General features: G+C 34.7%; 1 protein-coding gene across 11 annotated transcripts in view; it reads right to left on the bottom strand.

Moving 5' to 3' along the window:
* Positions 1-18,846, bottom strand: part of N4BP2 (NEDD4 binding protein 2) — a 135,695-nt gene that overhangs the window by 114,602 nt on the left and 2,247 nt on the right. For 9 of the 11 annotated variants that reach the window (XM_036908524.2, XM_036908521.2, XM_036908514.2 and 6 more), the window contains exon 2: positions 9,639-9,730. The exons of the other annotated variants lie outside the window; for them this stretch is intronic. The gene's annotated coding sequence lies outside the window, so the exon portion shown is untranslated. The remainder of the gene's footprint in view (positions 1-9,638; positions 9,731-18,846) is intronic. 11 annotated transcript variants of the gene reach the window in all.

Below are 18,846 nucleotides of genomic sequence, written 5' to 3'. Positions count from 1 at the left end.
CAGTGTAGCACAGAGAAGACAAGTAGTGACTCTGTGGCATCTTGCTACACTGATGGACAGTGACTGCAATGGGGTGGGGGTGGGGAACTTGATAATATGGTGAGTTAGTAACCACAATTGTTGCTCATGTGAAACCTTCATAGGATTATATATAATAATACCTTAATAAAAATAAAATAAAATAAAAATAAAAGTGATAAATTCTTGGGAAGAGTGATCTAAAAAAGCAACAGAAGACACTAATAACTGATACCAGAAATGAAAAAGCATACATCATATCAAGCCCACAGAAATATTAAAAGAGAGCTAAGAGGATATCATAAACAATTTTATGTCAATAAATTTTAAACTTTATATAAAATGCACATATTTTTTAAAAACATATCTCATTCCAAATTTGATATAAGAAACAAGATCTGATAGTCCTTTATCTATTAAAGAAGTAGAATTTGTAACTTAAAACCTTCCCACAAAGAGAACCCTCAGTCTAGATGGCTTCATCCCCTAAATAGCTTCTAATACCAATCTTACACAAACTCTTTCAAAGAATAGAAATAGATGAAATACAATTCATTTTATGAGACTATCATAACAGATACCAAAACTTGGCAAGGATATTAAAATAAAGAAAAAGTACTGGCCTATTTCACACATAAATATAGATGTAATTCCTAGACAAAATATCAAAGTAGTAATGTATACATTATATGAGTGATAATGGTAACATAAAAACTGTATTATATAAGAATAATGCATTAAAACTAACCTGGATTTATCTTAAGAATATAAGATTGTTGTGGAGTGTAACAACGAGGCAAAACTGAAGGAACAAAACAGCAGCAGACTCACAGACTCCAAGAAGGGACTAGCAGTTAACAAAGGGGAGGGGAGGTGGAGGACGGGTAGGAAGGGAGGGAGAAGGGGATTGAGGGGTATTATAATTAGTATACATGGAGTGTGCGAGGGTCACGGGGAAGACAGTGTAGCACAGAGAAGATAAGTAGTGACTCTAGCATCTTACTACACTGATGGACAGTGACTTCAATGGGGTATGGGGGGGACTTGATAATATGGGTGAATGTAGTAACCACAATGTTCTTCATGTAAAAGCTTCATAAGAGTGTCTATCAATGATACCTTAATTTAAAAATTTAATTTAATTTAAAAAACACACAAAAAAGAATATAAGGTTGCTTTAATATATGAAAATATCAATGCAATTTCTGACATTAACAAAATGAAGAAAAATTACACAATCAATTCAATATATGTAAAAAATACATTTGAAAAAGTCAGCATGTACTCATGATTAAAAATTAGAAACAAGGTAATTAATAAAGGATCAAATCATTTTTAGACACACCTGGTTTGAAATGTCTATTAGATAGATACACAAAGTGAGTACGTTTAATGGGTAGTTTGATGTGGGTCTGGAGTCAGGGAAGATGCAGGTCTTTACCCAAAAAAAAACACCTTGTACTTAATCATGAAATGCTGAAAGCTTTTTCTCTGCAATCAGAAATTAGATAAGAATGACTGCTATTATGACTTCTATTCTACATGGCTAAGTGTGCCTGAGGATATAGCCAGAGCATTAAGACTTGAGAAGGAAATAGAAGTTACAGGGATTGGAAAAGAAGAAATGAAACTATCATTATTCACAGAAAATACAACTGAATGCATATAAAATCCAAAAGAATTTACAGATTATCTGTTGAATTACCCAGATTAATTTATCAAGGTTGCTGGACTGTATTTCTATATATACCAGTGATTAGAAAATAAAATTAAATCTAATGGTGTAGACCTATATAGCAGCATTTACATAACTGATAAATCCCTCCTCCAAAGAACATCCTAAAAACATAATTTTTTTCTAAGGACATTGCCACTCTAAGGATTTTCTCATTACTCAACTTGGAAACAATGGAGTGCTCAGGGCTTAGCCCTAGGTTTTCTTCTTTTGCCTGACTTACTCCCTTTGGTGATCTCACCCAGTTTCACGACTTATATCACTAACAAAATGTCAACTCACTTACATCTCAACCTGCATCTTCCCTGACTCCAGACCCACCTCAAACTACCCATTAAACATACTCACTTTGTGTATCTATCTAATAGACATTTCAAACCAGGTGTGTCTAAAAATGATTTGATCCTCCACTGCAGACCTGCCCTAAACACAGTCCTCTCAATCTCAGCTAATGGCAATTCCCAATTGCTGAGGTCAAAAAACTAAGAGTCATTTTTGCTTCCTCCTCTCCCTCATATCTCATGTCTGATCATTCAGCAAATCTTGCCTGATCTAAATTAAAATTTTATTCAGGTCATATGGCAGCTCAACGTTTAAACTTCGGAGAAACTGCCAAACTGTTTTCCAAATGACTGCACCATTTTCAATTTCCACCAGCAAAGTATGGGGTTTCCCACTTTTCTACATTTTCATCAACACCTGTTATTGTCTATCCATCTTTTTTATTATGGCCTAATGGCCACTGTGATTTTATTTTGTGTTTCCCTAAAGACTTATGTTGCTGACCATCATTACATGTGTTTACTGGCATCTGTATGTTTTATTTGAAGAAATACCTACTTATATCCTTTGTCCATTTTTAAATTAAAAAATTATTAGTCAATATTATTGAGCTATCAGAGTTCTTTATACACTCTGGATATGAGTCTCTTATCGAATATTTTCTCCCATCATGTGGATTGTCTTTTCATTTTCTTGATGGTGCCCTTTGAAGCACAAACGTTTTATCTTGATGAATTTTTTTTTTCTTTTGTCACTTAGACTTTCACTGTCCAAAGAAACCACTGCCTAAACCAATGTCACAAAATTTTAGGCCTGTTTTCTTCTAAGAGTTTTATGGTTTCAACTCTTACATTTAGGTCTGTAATCTACTTTGACTTAATTTTTAATATATGATAAAAGATAGGGATCAAAGTTAATTCTTTTCATATGGATATCCAGTTGTCCCAGCACCATTTATTGAAAAGACAATTCTTTCCCCATTAAATGGTCTTAACTCCCTTGCTGAAAATCAACTGTAAGTATAAAGATTTACTATTGGACTCTCAATTCTATTCCATTGATCTATATGTCTGTTTTTGTATTATTATTAAGGTATCAATATACAATCTTATGGGGGTTTCACATAAGTAACACTGTGGTTACTACATTCACCCATTATCAAGTCCCCCCCCACACACTCCATTGCAGTCACTGTCCATTATCGTAAGATGCTATAGAATCACTACTTGTTTTTGTGCTATACGGCCTTCCCTGTGACCCCCAACATTATGTGTGCTAATTGTAATGCCCCTTAATCCACTTCTCCCTCGCTCCCCACTCCCTTTTTCTTGGGTAATAGCGAGTTTCCTTCTTGGAGTCTGAGTCTGCTGCCATTTTGTTCCTTCAGTTTTGCTGTTATGTTCCTTCAGTTTTTCTTTGTTCTTATACTCCACAAATGAGAGAAATCATTTGGTACTTGTCTTTCTCCACCTGGCTTATTTCATTGACCATAATACCCTCTAGCTCCATCCATGTTGTTGCAAACAGTAGGATGTTTTCTTCTTATGGCTGAATAACATTCCATTTTGTATATGTAACACATCTTTATCCATTCATCTACAGATGGACACTTAGGTTGCTTCCATATCTTGGCTATTGTAAACAGTACTGCAATAAACATAGGGGTGCACATGTCTTTTTGAAACTGGGATCTTGTTTTCCTCAGGTAAATTCCTAGGAGTGGAATTCCTGGGTCAAATGGTACTTCTGTTTTTAGTTTTTTGAGGAACCTCCATATTGCTTTCCACAATGGCTGAAATAATTTATGTTCCCACCAATAGTGTAGGAGGGCTCCCCTTTCTCTGCATCCTCACCAGAATTTGTTGTGCCTTGGCCTTTGGATGTTGGCCATCCTAACTGGTGTGAGATGATATCTCATTGTGGTTTTAATCTGCATTTCCCTGATAATTAGCGATGTGGAACATCTTTCCATGTTCCTGTTGGCCGTTTGAACTTCTTTGGAGAAGTGTCTGTTCAGATCCTCTGCCCATTTTTTAATTGGATTATTTGCTTTTTGGGTGTTGAGGGTGTGAGTTCTTTATTTATTTTGAATGTAAACCCTTTGTCGGATATGTCGTTTAAGAATATATTCTCCCATACTGTAGAATGTCTTTTTGTTCTACTGATGGTGTCCTTTGCTGTACAGAAGCTTTTGACGTAGTTTGCAGAAGTTTGATGTAGACCCATTTGTTCATTCTTGCTTTTTTTCCCTTGCCTGAGGAGATGCATTCAGGAAAAAGTTGCTCGTGTTTATATTCAAGAGATTCTTGCCTATGTTTTCTTCTAAGAGTTTTATCGTTTCATGACTTACATTCAGGTCTTTGACCCATTTCGAGTTTACTTTTGTGTATGGAGTTAGACAATAATCCAGTTTTATTCTCTTACATGTAGCTGTCCAGTTTTACCAGCACCAACTGTTGAAGAGGCTGTCATTTCCCCATTGTATATCCATAGCTCCTTTATCGTATTTTAATTAGCCGTATGTGTGTGGGTTTACAACTGGGCTCTCTATTCTGTTCCATTGATCTATGGGTCTGTTCTTGTGCCAGTACCAAATTGTCTTGATTATTGTGGCTCTGTAGTAAAGCTTGAAGTTGGAGAGCATAATCACCCTGGCTTTATTCTTTCTTCTCAGGATTGCTTTGGCTATTTGGGGTCTTTTGTGGTTCCATATGAATTTTAGAGCTATTTGTTCTAGTTCGTTGAAGAATGCTATTGGAATTTTTTGATAGGAATTGCATTGAATTTGTAGATTGCTTTAGGCAGGATGGTCATTTTGAAATTACTAATTCTTCCTATCCAGGAGCACTGGATGTATTTCCATTTATTGGTGTCTTCTTCAATTTCTCTCGTGAGTGTCTTGCCTGCTGGGAGGAAAGAGCTCTTTCCTGCTTCCCGGCTGCAGTGTCTGCTTCCACTGCCTGGGCCAGTGGGCCAAGAGCACAGGGAGGAGCCTCTGTGCTATGTCCCTGTAGCTGCTGAGGCAGAGCCGCCCTTCAGGCTGGCCTGGCATTATGGTGAGAGGAACAGGTGAGCAGACAGGTGCCTACTGAGAGGAAGGAGTGACAGGCTGAGTATCACGGTGGGGGGCCTCGGTACTGCATTGCCAGCCAGGGGGATGGAGTACCTGAAGCTCCTGAATGTTCCCTACCTGCTGGGCTAAGTGTGCTGGGAGGATTTTGCCCACTTCTCCTTCCTCCTGAGCAGCAAGCTCTCTTCCTTGGCCCTTTAGCATCCCTCTCACTGTTGAGAAGTCTTTCAAAGTGCCTGCCATTCTTTTGTCCTGGAGCAGCCAGTTGTGGGTACCTGTTCTCTGCAAGCAGCTGGAATCTGTCTCTCCAGGCACTCTGTCTGTCTTTGCTTTCCGACCTCTCTAATCTCTAGAGCACCATGTAATGTGGACTCATGCTCCTAGAGCAGATCTCCAGGGGTGAGTGTTTAGCTGTCCTGGGCTTCTATTCCCTCCCTGCTCTGTTTCTCTTCCTCCTGTCTGTGAGCTGGGGTGGAGGGAGGGCTTGGGTCTGGAACAAGGCTTTGCTACTTTACCCTTTTCTGTGACGTTTTCCCCAGATGTAGGCAGTCTATCGCAGACTTCTTTCAGGAATAGTTCTATTTGCTGTATTTTCATGTTATATGTGGTTTTGGAAGGACGTTTCTGCTTCACTTCTCATGCTGCCATCTTTTTCCCTCTGTATGTCTGTTTTTATGTCAACATTACATTCTTGATTATTGTAGCTTTGTAGTAAGTTTTAAAACCAATAACTTTATATTAAGCTTTAAAACTACCAACTTCATTCTTTTCCAAGACTGTTTTGACTATTCTGGGCCCCTTGCATTTCCATGTGAATTTAATAGTCAGCTTGTCAATTTCTGCAAAGAAGCCATATGGAATGTTGATAGGGACTGTGCTGAATTACTAGATCTTAAGTCAAATCAAGTCTCTCCTTTGCCTTAAAATCTCCAACATCTCTGCATCTCATACAGAGTACAAGCCCAAGTTCTTAAAATGGCCCAGTTAAGATCCTCAACAGTGTAGTTCCCTAATAACTCTCTCATCATTTCTTGCTATTCTCCCTCTTGCTCTTTCTTAAATTCACCCAGTATTATTCTGCTTCAGTGCCCTTATACTTGTTAAATTCACTTCCCCCAGATGTCTACCTGATTTAGTCCTCATAATACTTTACTCATGGCATCTCTGCAGTAAGGCTTTCCCTAACCACTCTATGTAAAACTGCATACACACACACACATTCTCTCCACCTCCCCTTCATTATTTATCCTCCAAAGCAATTATCACTCTTTAATTTAAATGTTTATTTTGTTTAATGTCTGTATATCCTAACACTAAGAAGTAAGCTCTTGCAGGCAATTGTTTTTTGTTAATTCTGTTCAATTCTGCATTGCTATTACTAAATAAAATAATAATAAATGGTATTTAATTTATCAAAACTAAATACCAATACTGAAATACTACCTAGCATAAAGTAAGCACACATAAATTTCTGCTGGATGAATGAAAGATTAAGCTAAGGAAAAAAGAACAAGAAAGCAGTAATTATAGAATTCTAAAAAAAAAAACAGAAACACTAATTATTAAAAGTTTAACCCCATTAATAAAATTGAATTAAAAGAGAATATTATATTGCCTATTAAGTAAAAAATAATTTCAAAAATAATAATAGCCAGTGTTGGCAAAGCTATAATAAAGTAGGAATTCTCATACATTTTCATGAATATAAAATGGTATAAACTTTTTGGAAAACAAACCAGCACTATGTATTATGAACTTCTAGACTTTATCATAAAAAATAGTCACAGATTTACATAAATCTCTATATAGAGATACTCAAAATAAGTAATATTTTATAACCAAAAACTCAAAAGCTAAACATTTAATGAGAAAGAAATGATAACTTCTGGTGATAATAAGTATAGTTTACTAAAATCATGATTTTACTTGATTTTTAAAACAGTGAGTAGTATTATACCTATTTTGCAAACAAGAAAACAAAAGGCAAAAAAGTAAGTATCAGTATTAAGGCTCTTTAGTAGCAAAACCTTGAGTCTTAACAAACCTGGTTTCAGATCCTATCTCTTCAATTTGTAGATGGAATTTTATACAGTCATTAAAGACTATATTTTGGATATTTAGAGTTCTTTTAAGACAATGTTAGAAAAGGAAGGCACAATACTAAATGTAATTTATACAGGCACCAAATGGGACTGGATTAAATTAGCCTGGAATATTACACTGTAAAGGAAGTCTCTCAGCAATGAGATTATATGTAACTTTATTTTTAATATACTACTTTTGCATTTTCCAAATAACCTATAATATATACATTTTTTCACAATTAGAAAAAGACAAAAATCACTACTAGCAATTAAACTGAATTTTGGACTTCCATCTATACTTCCTCCAGCTTGCAAACTATATTATCTCTTATACCTTTTTTTCTCATTGTGTCTACTAACATGGTAAAAGACCTAAACATATAGGCAGTTTGAGTGTCTAAACAATATTTAATGTAGGGAAGGAACCCTTGGATATAAAAACATGTAGCTGACACTACCTCCCAATTACCAGTTTTACTTTGTATATCCAGTATTTCAATCCCATTTATTCACTTATGTAATGTTCATGTTTAATTCTTTTATCACCTGATATTATGTAATTTCCTTTTTCCATGAAGAGAGCCTTATTAATACAATAGTTTAAACAAGTTTGTGTAGCTTCTCCACATTCATACCTGACCTAAACAGAGAATGTATTCTAAAAGGATATATGAGGTAAGGATGGGTAAATAAGGTTTGATACATTATGGAGAAAGTAAAAGGACTGGATCAAACAAAGAGCTAAAATCAAATAATAAAAATTTTTATTAATAGTGATACCATGAACATATAAATTTCATATATACACATTTTCCAAGCTCTTTTACCCTGATTATTCACTTTTAACCTGGTAAAGAACCTTACCAATACAACTTGCTCACTGATTATCATCAAAATATTCCAGCATGCATGGTAAGCCATGGCCTTATCAACTCTATAGTTTCATTTTTTTTTTAACAAGTAAGGATGTATGTTCTTCTAACCATTAAAAAAAATTTAGGGTAAATGTTAAATCTATAAATAATAGAATGAACACAAACTCTAAACAGTGGAAAGGCAGTGGTCAATACTCTCATTAGAAGTGGATATATCAATAAACCCAGCTCCAAAAAAACCTTCCTAATGAAAAGTACATCATCAACACAACACTAACACCAAAGAATTTCCCATGTCATTTTATGAATAAATCTGCTATATATATTATAAGGACAAGTAGTTTAAAATAACTTCACGGAGAAATATCCAGAATATAATAAATTTCTGAAACGAAAAAAGGTATTTGATTAAATAGTCACTATCAGCCATGTAGTAAAAACAGGCCTAGGAAAGCTGATACTGACAATCAAATATATTAGTAATACTTCAGGTCTTTAAAACCATCAAAAAAGGGAACAAAGCAAAAAAACATCTCTCTATAAAGAATATGTAGGGAAGTTATAACTCAAAAAAAAATGATCCCACAATATCAGAAAACATCTTTCTCAGAAATAAATGCTATCAAGAACCAATACAAACAATACCAGAGATTAAGTACCTACAAGATGATTTTAAGTGTACTGCTGTGATAATGGTAAGGTAGATACTAAATCTTATCAAAATACCGAAGGGTGTGTCATTAAAAAAGATGGTATTTATAAAAAATGAAACCAAACTAAGGTAACCAATAATCTTAAAAATATCTGTCTGTCATAAGAACCATTATAACTGATAATTGAAGACATCCTAAATATTGATGGATAAGAGTAGAGTTAAATAAATTATGACAAAAATTACTCTTTGGAATATTAAGCAGCTATTAAACAGTTTAAGGCAGAATGTAAAAACCAGATGTGGGTGGAGACCAGAAAGACCTCCAAGACATATTCTTAAGCAGAAAAGCCACTTGCTAAACAAATATACAGCTTTTGGCCAAAAGAATGGCAAGAAGGCATATTTCTCTAAAATTCTTCAACACTTTCTATAGTTCTTCATTACTTACTGCCAGTACTGATCTTGCTGAGTTATTTTAGACATTCAAATTGTTGGTTTTACTGACGTATTTTCATCTGTATATGCATATTTCCCCCAATTAGTCATGTTCCTTCAGAACATGGATTATGACATACACTCCAATCTGGCATTTACCATAGTCCCAAACATACAACAGATGCAATAATATCTGTAGATGGCTAACAATATGTACCATATGAAGGAGCAAGAAGTTGCATTTTAGAAGCATAGAAACTAAAACACATTAAATGAGAAAACCAGGAACACAATACAGTTCTCCAGACTTCAGGGTCAACATGGTTTATGCAACCACATATTCTTTGAGAAGTTCTAATAACAAAACCTGTTACAGTACCCTCTCAAGAAAGATTTTTTTTAATCACTCAAATATGGAAATAAAAGCTTGAAAAACTCCTGTGTGAAATATTCATACTCTATGACTTTAATAATGCTTACTTACCATCTGTCTAGAATTGATGCTATCAACCTGCTTAATAAGGCCACAGATATCTGCACAGTCTACAGCTCTTGGTTATCCAGCATGTCTTCTTACTATTAAAAAAATATAAATTACATACTATAGATATAAAATAAAAGCAAAGTCATATCAAACTATAATTCTAAATAAAACCAAAATCTAAAATATATAAATATATATGATATTCGAAAGAAATCACAGAAGAAACAGAAAAAGAAAAAAGACTGACTTCATTTGGCACCATTGGAGGTGACTGCTGCACTCTGGAAATTGTTATACAAAGGGTAAGAACTAAACATTTACTCTGCCTTTTAAGTAAAACATTTTTTCATGGTAAAAAAACAATAGCCCTACATCTTACTAGACTCATGGACAGTGACTTCAATGGGGTATGGGGGGGACTTGATAGTATGGGTGAATGTAGTAACTACAATGTTTTTCATGTGAAACCTTCATAAGAGTGTATATCAACGATAGCTTAATAAAAAATAAATAAGTCCACCTCAAAAAAAAACAGCCCTAATTGCTTAGGGAAACAAACCTATTTTTTTAATAGAAGTATAGTAGACATATAATACCACATTAGTTTCAGGTGTACAACATAGTGATTCCACAATTATGTGATTATGAAATGCTCACCACAATAAGGGTACTTACCAGTTATCACCCTAAGTTATTACATATTATTGACTATATTCCCTGTGCTGTACAAATTGTCCCTGTGACTTATTTTATAACTGGAAGTCTATGCCTCTTTATTCCCTTCACCTATTTTACCTGTCCCTCCACCCCATTCCCCTTCAGCAACACTTCAACAGTCCACTGGTTTGTTCCCAGTATTTATGAGTCTATTTCTATTGTTTTGTTTTGTTTTTTAGATTCCACATGTAAGTGAAATTATATAGTATGTGCCTTTCTCTGTCTTATTTCAGCTAGCATAATACCCTTTAGGTCCATCCATGTTGTCACAAATGGCAAGACTTCATTCCTTTTTATGACTAAGTAATATTTCATTGTATTTATATACCACACCTTCTTTACCTATTCATCTATCAGTGGACACTCAGGTTGATTCCATATCTTGGCTACTGTAAATGCTGCTGCAATAAACATGGGGATGCATATATCTTTTTGAATTACTGTTTTTGTTTTCTTCAGGTAAATAACATGGAAGTGGCTAGGGTATATGATATTTCAATTTTTAATTTCTTGAGGAACCATCATACTGTTTTCCATAATAGCTGCACCAATTTACATTCCTACCAACAGAGCAGTAGGGTTCCGTTTTCTCCATATCCTTGCTTAGTAGTATAGTTTGAAATCAGGGAATGTGATACCTCCAGCTTTGTTCTTCTTTTTCAAAATTGTTCAGGGTCTTTGTGGTTCCATATGAATTTTAGGATTCTTTGTTCTAATTCTGTGAAAAATGCCATTGCTATTCTGATGGTAACTGCACTGAATCTGTAGATTGCTTTGGGCAGTATGGACATTTTAACAACATTAATTTTTCCAATTTAACTTTCCATTTATTTGTGTTGTATTCGATTTCTTTCATCAATGTCTTATAATTTTTAGAGTACAGGTCTTTAATCTTCTTGGTTAAACTTATTCCTAGGTATTTTTCCTTTTTGATGCAATTATAAATGGTATTGTTTTCTTCTTTCTTTCTCTGCATGTTTGTTATTAGTATTATAGAATCACAACAGATTTCTGTATTTTGATTTTGTATTCTGATTCTTTACCAAATTCACTTATTAGTTCCAGTAGTTTTTTGATGGAGTCTTTAAGGTTTTCTATGTACAGTATCATGTCATCTGCAAATAGTGACAATTTCACTTTTTCTTACCAATCTCAGTGTCCTTTCTTTTTTTTGTCTGATTGTTATGTCTAGGACCTCCAGTACTATGTTGAATAAAGTGGTAAGAGTGGACATCCTTCTTTTGTTCCTGATATTCAAGGAAAAGCTTGTAGCTTTTCACCAGTGAGCATGATGTTAGCCATGTGTTTTGTTATATATGGCCACTATTATGTCAAGGTATGTTCCCTCTATAGCCACTTTGTGGAAAGAGGGAAACCTCTCCTTTATAGAAGAAAACAATGTAAAAGAAAAATAGAATCCAAAACTACCTACCATTTTGCAACCCGTAATTAAATAACGGATCAAGAATCATCAGCAATCTTCAATGAAGGCTAAAATCATTAGGTGAAAGGCTGATAAGAGATTTACCTGGTGCCAAAGTACCATGGCACAGATTGCTTGCTAATTGCAAAAAGAAAAACATAACTTTACAATAAAATGATCTGGCTGTCACCACCTTAGGCTGGTGATCAAATACAACATCAAAATGGACAGACAACTAAATATTACATGCCTTTTAATGTACAACAATGAGTGAACAGCATTTCTAAATGAACTATTCTTGCAAAAATGTTTAGCCTGAATCTGAAACACCTTTAGATGTAACTCCCAGTTTACATGAAATATAGGAGACAGGGGTAGGAGTTATACTACACCATGAGGAAATAATCAGCAATACAAACTGGCATTCTCAAATGAGCTAACAAGTGTACCATGGGGTGGAAGGAGGATGGTGAAGGCAGGTGGGTAGGTTAGGTTTATTTAAAAATAAACCTCAGAAGAGAGCAACCAAATTCAAAGGGTAGAAATTAGTTGGGTTTGAATATTAGAAAAAGCAATGAAAGGTTGTTAGAATCATTGGAGAAATATGAATATGGTGTGTTTAATATATTAGCAAATCACGGATAATTTTGCTAAAAATGATGATAATGGTTTTGTGGTTCGATAAGAGATACATGCTAAAGGGAATATGTCTTCTTACAACTTTTTTGAAAGAGCAAATTTCAAGCTAAATCCTTAAATGAAATTTTATCGAAGTACAAAATATATACATTTATAACACAAATGCATAGTATTAAAAAAAAAATCTCATTTGTCCCCATTAACCATTAATTTACTTTTAAATGGCTCAGGGAATTTATACAAACACATAAATATACATATATGTATAATGAATGTGGCAACATTATTAATAACTATTGAATCAAGAGGTATGAATATATTAAGTCAATGTACTATTCTAATTTTCTATATATCTAAGTATTTTGCTAATAAAAATTTTGAGAACACCATGCTTCAAGTAAACTGGTTTACCTCAACAAGGTAAAAAGCCATTTTTTAATTCAAATACAAATTTTTAATTTGAACTTCTGATTCAAATATGCCAAGTTTTTATAAGGAAGGGTACACTCCATATTTTAAAGGTCATACCTGGTTACCTGTCCATATGTGTTCTGAGAAGAAGAAAAATTCAATTGTGGTGCAAGTAAAGGGAAAGAAGATAAAAAGAAATTTCTTAAAGGATAAAAATTAAGAAAAGGAACCTGAATAGCCAAACAAGCTTGAGAAAGAAATACAAAGCTAGAGGCTTCACATCTTGAATTCAAAACGTAAAATTATAGTATAAAAACAGTATGGTATTGACATAAAGACAAACATAAGACCAATGGAACAGAATATAGAGCCCAGAAATAAATTCTCATATATGGAGTCAAAGAATCTTTGACAAGGATACCAAGGGTACACATAGAGGACTGTCTTTTCAACAAATGGTGCTAGGAAAACTAGATAAACACATGCAAAGGAATGAAGTTGGGCCCTTACTTTACACCATATATGAAAATTAACTCAAAATAAGTTAAAGAGCTAAACATAAGCCCTGAAACTATAAAACTACTAAGAAAACATAGAGGGAAAGCTTCATAACATTGCATTTGGCAATGACTTCTTGGATCTGGCACCAAAACCACAGGAAACAAAAGTAAAAGTAAATAGGACTACATCAAACTTAAAATTTGTGCATCTGAGGAAACAAACAATAGTGTGAAAAGGAGACTGGCAGAATAGGAAAGAATACTTGCAAACCATCTCACTTTGAGTTAATACCCAGAATACATAAAGAACTACAATTCAACAACAAAAAATAGTAACTCAATTTTTTAAATGGGCAAAGGACGTGAATAAACACTTCCCCAATACAAATGGCCAACAAGTATATGAAAAGATGCTGAACATCACTAGTATCATGGAAATACAAATCAAAACCACAATGAGCTATCACCTGACACCTATTAGGATAGCCACTATCAAAAAAAAAAAAGTTTTGGCAAGGATATGGAGAAATTGGAAATCTTGTGGACCGTTGGTAGGAATGTAAAATGGAGCAGCCACTATGGGAAACAGAGATTCCTCAAAAAAGTAGTAAATAGAATAATATTAATCCAGCAATCCCACTTTTGCGTATATATCCAAAAGAACTGAAAACAGGATTCAAAGTGGTACTGTACACCCATGTTCACTGCAGCCTTATTCACAATACCAAGAGGTGGAATGTCCACACAACCTACATGTTCATTGACAGAAGACTTGACAAAAGAAAATGTGTATGTGGGGGGGGTGGCAGTACACATGCATACACACACATGTGCACACATACACACACACACACACACAATGAAATACTACACAGCCTTAGAAAAGAAAAAATCTTTCATATGCTACAACATGGATGAACCTTGAGGACATTATGCTGAGTAAATTAGGTCACAAAAAGACAAATACTGTATGATTCCACTTATATGAGGTATCTAAAGTAGTCAAGCCCTTAAAAACAGAAAGTAGGATGATGGTTGCCAGGGGCTAGAAGGGAGGCAGAGTGGGGAAGCTGTTCAATGGGTAGAGTAGATTCAGCTTTTCAAGATGAAAAAGTTCTATAGATCTGTTGTGTTAATGATATACATATAGTTAACACTACGGATTTCTTTTTTTTTTGCTCACTCTTTCAATATCATTGCTGATACGGGCTCTGTCCCCAATCTTCTGCTCTGCCAGCTTTTTCTAGGTCCATCGAAACCATGGCTTCAATACCTATAACTGCGACTCTAGCCAATAATTCTCTCCCAAACTCCAATATTATTAACTGCCTAACAAACATATACACTTGGATATTACATGAGCATTTCAAGAATGAGAAGTACAGCTTAAAATCCTTCAATGGTTCTACAGCTTTCAAGATCACGTTCCAACTCACTGGTAAAGCATTCAAGGACTTCTACAATCTGGCCCTTTATCTACCTCTAGCCACCTCCTCTTCTACTTCTCCTTAGGTAATCTCTAATGCTCTTATGCCTAATTATTTCTTTTTGACACAAAGTAGGTCATTTCACATCTGTGTCTCACATATATTCTCCCCAAAAGTCCCTCTACCCCAACCCACCAACCCATATTTCTTGGCTCAATTCACGTTCCTGCAGGGAAGTTTTCCACTATCCCAAGATCCAATTTAGACACAACTCTCACTGCACTCGATATACCTATATCTAGGCAACTTTGTATTTATTTGTTCAGACTTTTAGTCTATAACCACTTTGCAAATAATGTGTTCTTATTCAGCAAACAAGAGGACAATAAATATTGGTTATATGCCAGCACAAACCAAAAATCCAATTCAGTTCTTTGTAATATTGGACTTAACATTTCAGTACTTGGAATACTCAGGTCCATATACAAGGCATCTCTTTCCCACAGAAAAAGTAACTAGGAAAATAAATTTATAATCAGAAGGGTGATTAAGAATTATAATGCATATTCTGTGTCTGCCCCCGAACTCATCCCTCTCCTTTCCTACTCTACCAGCGGTTTGTCTTTTGCTAACAGACCACTGCCCATGTAAGTGAGTACAGCCCCTGATCTAGTCTGAGCTAAGTAAACATAGTACTCATTCCCTTAGCTGCAGGAATTGGTCAAGGGATGGGCATGGGATCAAATCTATCTAGAGTCTCTGACATCAGGCTCTTATCCATATGATCTCTGCTGTATGGTTACTGAACAACTAAATTTTCCCTCCACAGGCTATATCAAAATGCATCTCCATTACTTGCAAGCCAAAAAGTCCTAACAATAGGGAAACTGAATAGATAGAAATTATATGTAAGGATATATTGCCCTGAAACTGTAAAACGGCCCACCTAGTAAGTCTTTCCTGACTTAAAAAGCTTTCATCTATCAGACATAACGTCTTTTTTTATTCCCTGCTAAGTAAACCCCTAAATTATTATTTAATCCCATTTTCAATACACTCCATGCAAATCACATCATTTTTAAGACAGTCAATTTACCTCTTTCTTTTGTTACATCCTAACAAGCACATGGTGAGTTGACAAATAAGCAAGCAATTACAATATAAGAGAATACAGAGTGCGAGGGAAACAAATAGAAGGTGCATGTAACCCAGGATACATTCCCAGAGTTATTGCCTCAACTGAGACCTGAAAGTCAAGTATGAGTTAACAAAACCAAAGGAGGGGGAAGTTAAGGAACTAGGGAAGGCATTTCAGAGAGAAGGAAGCTTCTGTAGAAGGCCTAGATTTAACAAACTTGGCATCTTGAGGGAGAAATGCAAGTAAATGAATACGACTAGTGCATTGAGGGCAAAGGGAGAAAGTGACAGAGGATGAAGATGAAGTGGTAAACAGAAACCAGATCATGAGGGCCCTGAAAGCAAAATTAGGAAGTTCTTACTTTATCCTGAAGGCAATGAAAAGCCACAAAAAGATTTTAGCAGAATAGTTACATGTTGAAATGTGTCAATTACTCTGGCTACAGTGGAAAAAATGGATTGGAAAAATGGGCTAAAAGCAGGGATAACTACTAAGATGGCTACTGCAGCAATTCTGGTGAGAGGTAACTGTGGAGCCGAATGGTATCCTGGGAATAGAGAAAAGCCATATACTAAGGACAAAGAATCCAACAGGGCTCAGTAATTAATCAGAATATGAAAAGAAAAAGAGGACAAGTAATAGCCCATGTTTCTGTCAAGTTATTATTAGCAGTGTCTACGAATTCTTAACACACATGCATTATCTCATTTAATCTTCCCCTAGAAAAATGACAGAAAAGAGGCAGTATCTTTCATATTTTGGTTTGAGGATGAGAGAGGAAAGGTTGATAAGGACTACAGTTTGGGATATGCTCTGTTTAAGGTATCTGGAGGAACACACAGATGACATCTTATAAAGAGAGATGACATGAGTCCAGTTAGCAGGAAAGAGCTTGGTGTTGGAGACTGCAGAATTGTCATACAGAAGATGACTGAGAGAAATATCTTTAAATGTAAAATACCTCCTTTATTCATGCCAATATTTAATACCTACAGTGTTGGGAGCAGTGTTAGGGGAAGAAAAAAAAAGGGTAAGAAAGAGGAAAGTTCAGTTACCAAGGCAAGGAGGTAGCTCAAGACAGCAAAAGGTATATAATGGAAATAGATCAAAGGTTCAGAGGAAATACAAAAAGTGATTATCTTTGCTAAGGAAAGGAAGACTTTTTACAACAAATGCCACCTAAATCTTGCAGTATGTTAGCAGAGAATTAGGGTAACGAAGACAGAGATAACAGTGAAGACACTCCAGAGAGAAGAAATAATAAACTCAAAAAAGAAAAGAATTTTTTTAAATGCCCTGCTTCAGAACAGAAAACTTAAATATTCCTCATATCAGTCTCCCAAACGAATTCTTAAATTGAGTGAATAGAGAGGACACACAATTTTTTTTAAAGACATCTGGGGAAATTCACTCTCCTAAATACTGTATTTTGAAAGTAACATACAAATATCCAATAAAAGATTGAAGAACTATTCTGAGAAGAGTCCAGAAACAGTCATAATTGTATCTCAAAATTTACATGCAATAAGATAGGCTTTCTAAAATAAGAAAGAGAATTTTTTAATAGTGTTAAAACTAAAATGATTCAATAGCAATTTATAAAACAAAATGGTGTTACACTTTATATTAAAATAAATTTTGACTATAGTTAATTTTAGAAAATTAGAAAAAAACTGATCATCACAGATATTTCTTAATTTGAAGTATGAAACGATGGCAAAAGAATGGTAAGATTCATATATGAACATTTTAAGCATACAACAATTAAAACTAACCAAAAAGTAAAACAGCAAACTAAAGAAATATTTTCAAGACAAAAGACACCAATAATCCTATGTTTGGGTCTTAAAATTTCATGAAAAAGTTAGACCCAGTAGATGATCAAAGTATAGAACAGACAACCCACATTTAGAAAAATACAGTGTCCACCAAGAGTCTGGTGAGGTTTAGTGAAACTGGTACACCCAGAGCCAGTGCCCAGGCAATTGCTATATGGGAGCTCTTTGATCAAGTAATTCCCCTAATAGTCATGAAAATCTAGCTGACTTAGATTAAAAAGTTCCTGTCATGGATGTGTGTGTCTCACTCACACACACACACATACATACATAAATACATGGTAGCCATTTTTATTACTATAGCATAAGAGTGATGAGGACAATGTTTGACTTACTGTCTTGCATGGTAAATATTTTTTTAAATGTACAATCTCTTCTTTATTCTCTCATTCTCCCATGAAAATCAATGAAACGCTTTTTCAATTTTTGAAGTTATATAAGTTTGGACACCACAAACTGATTAACCAAAATCTAGATGTACTAATAAAATAATTCATAGAGGACAATGCTGAGATTCTTCCATTAGCCTGCCAATCTAAACATATCTTAAATCTTTAGTACAATGGGTAGGAAGGTTAAAGTAAATACAACTAACCAAAACTGAGAGTATGAATACGGTTTTATATAAGCAAACTAAATTATTCATTGTGATGTAGAGGAAAAATGTTCAGGACAAACCAATATACCTTATTTCATCAATCCTATGACATATTTTTATTTCTGCAGTAAGGATACATCCTAAAATCAACGACATGAACAGTTTACTTGGAGCACTTTTGTTTTTTGATTTTGTGAAAGTACATAAAATAATAGTCAAGATATTTGGAAATGTAATCAATTGATGTCAAAGGTTGTGTTTCAGAGGACCATGAAAAGAAAGTACTAAGAGTAAGGTTTGGGGTCACAAAGATCCAGGTTGACTGAACCCTGGCTCTGCCAAATACCAGTTAGGGGACCTCAGGCAACTTTCTTCACATTTCTCAGATTTTCTGTTTCATTTCTAAAACAGTATCAATAATAGTGCAATACTCATTGTGAGAAATACAGCAGCATATGTAAAGTGCTTAAAACAGTGCCTATCACACACACACACATATCTATATAAATATATGGTA

Source organism: Manis pentadactyla, chromosome 5 (assembly GCF_030020395.1).
Source record: "Manis pentadactyla isolate mManPen7 chromosome 5, mManPen7.hap1, whole genome shotgun sequence".
NCBI lineage: Eukaryota > Metazoa > Chordata > Mammalia > Pholidota > Manidae > Manis > Manis pentadactyla.
The sequence above is the reverse complement of the archived record's forward strand: the minus strand, read 5'-3'. Positions and strand labels throughout refer to the sequence as shown.